A 1,528-nucleotide genomic window follows, 5' to 3' on the forward strand; every position below is an offset into this window, starting at 1 on the left:
CGTGAATGAACAGCTCAAAGACAAGTCAAGATGGACCTTGGAAATCAGAATCAAGACCAAGGTAATGAAGTTGATCATGTATGAAATCCCATCCTCATTGTCGATGATAGGGATTGATGCATCAGACAATATGTTGTGCCGCTTTTCAATGAGTTGAATCCAGGAATTAAAAGGCCAGGTATTGAGGCAACCTAATTCGAATTGAAACCAGTGATGTTTCAAATGCTACAACCAGTGGGCCAATTTAGTGGTATGCCCACGGAAGATCCACATCCCCACCTCGATTGTTTATGGAGGCGAGTGATTCATTCAAGATAGTCCGTGTGACTGGAGGCGCACTGAGGTTGACGTTGTTTTCGTACTTGTTGCAATATCGAGTACGAGCATGGCTCAATTCATTGCCACCAAGTTCTATATCTACATGGACAGAATTAGTAGAGAGATTTTTGGTTAAGTATTTCCCACCTAGCAAGAATGCTAAGTTGAGGAACGAGATCACAACTTTCCAACAATTGGATGACGAGTTTTTGTATAAGGTTTGGGAGTGGTTCAAGGAGTTACTTCGTAAGTTTCCTCATCATGGGATTCCTCATTGCATCTAGTTGGAGACATTCTATAATGGTCTCAATGCACATACAAGAGTGATGGTAGATGCTTCTGCGAATGGTGCAATTTTGTCTAAGTCTTATAATGAGGCTTATGAGATCATCGAGATGATCGTAAGCAATAACTATCAATTGCAAACAAATCAAACAACTTTAGGAAGATGTTTACCTAGAGTTGATGAAGTTGATGCTCTCACTTCGTTATCAGCTCAGGTATCGTCTATTTCCTCTATGTTAATACAGTTTACCACTAATAGTGTTAATAATTTTTTAGCTCAGCCACCAAGTCCGTTTGAAGTAGTTTCCTATGTGTACTATGGGAAGGTCATTCTTTCGAGAATTTCTCATTGAATCTGGAGTCAGTTTACTATGTGGGGAACCAACATCAAAATAGAAGTGGACAAGGACCCTAGTCCAACTTCTATAATCTTTCATGGCATAATCATCCAAACTTTTCTTGGAGCAACCAATGAAATGGATCGAACAACAACTTTATGCAGCATAGACCCAACCAATCTCAAGGGTTTAATCAGCAAGCTCTGAAACCACCTCAAGCTAAGGCATCAAATATTTTGGAGAACTTGTTGAAAGCATACATGGCAAAGAATGACACTTTGATCCAGAGTCAAGCAGCAACACTGAAAAATTTGGAAAACCAAATGGGTCTGTTAGTTACGGAGCTTCGTAATAGACCGCAAGGATCCTTGCTGAGCAATACTGAGAATCCAAGAAACTTGGGTAAAGAACATATCAAGGTAGTGACATTGCGAAGTGGTAAAATTCTGGAACCCTGATTGATTGACGTCGAAGATGAGCCTGTTGAAAAGGCGGGAAGTCAACCAGCTATTGAAATTCCTACACCAAAGGAATCAGATTCTGCTAAGACTGACAAGGTAAATCCTAAATTAGTGAATTCAGATGCT

General features: G+C 40.1%; 1 non-coding gene across 1 annotated transcript; it reads right to left on the reverse strand.

Moving 5' to 3' along the window:
- Positions 1-479: 479 nt before the first annotated feature.
- On the reverse strand, positions 480-586 carry LOC128288290 (small nucleolar RNA R71). The gene has a single exon (XR_008278726.1). It is a non-coding gene; the product is annotated as a small nucleolar RNA R71 (small nucleolar RNA).
- Between the last annotated feature and the right edge of the window lie 942 nt (positions 587-1,528).

The sequence above is a fragment of the Gossypium arboreum genome, unplaced genomic scaffold (assembly GCF_025698485.1).
Source record: "Gossypium arboreum isolate Shixiya-1 unplaced genomic scaffold, ASM2569848v2 Contig00193, whole genome shotgun sequence".
Classification (NCBI taxonomy): Eukaryota; Viridiplantae; Streptophyta; class Magnoliopsida; order Malvales; family Malvaceae; genus Gossypium; species Gossypium arboreum.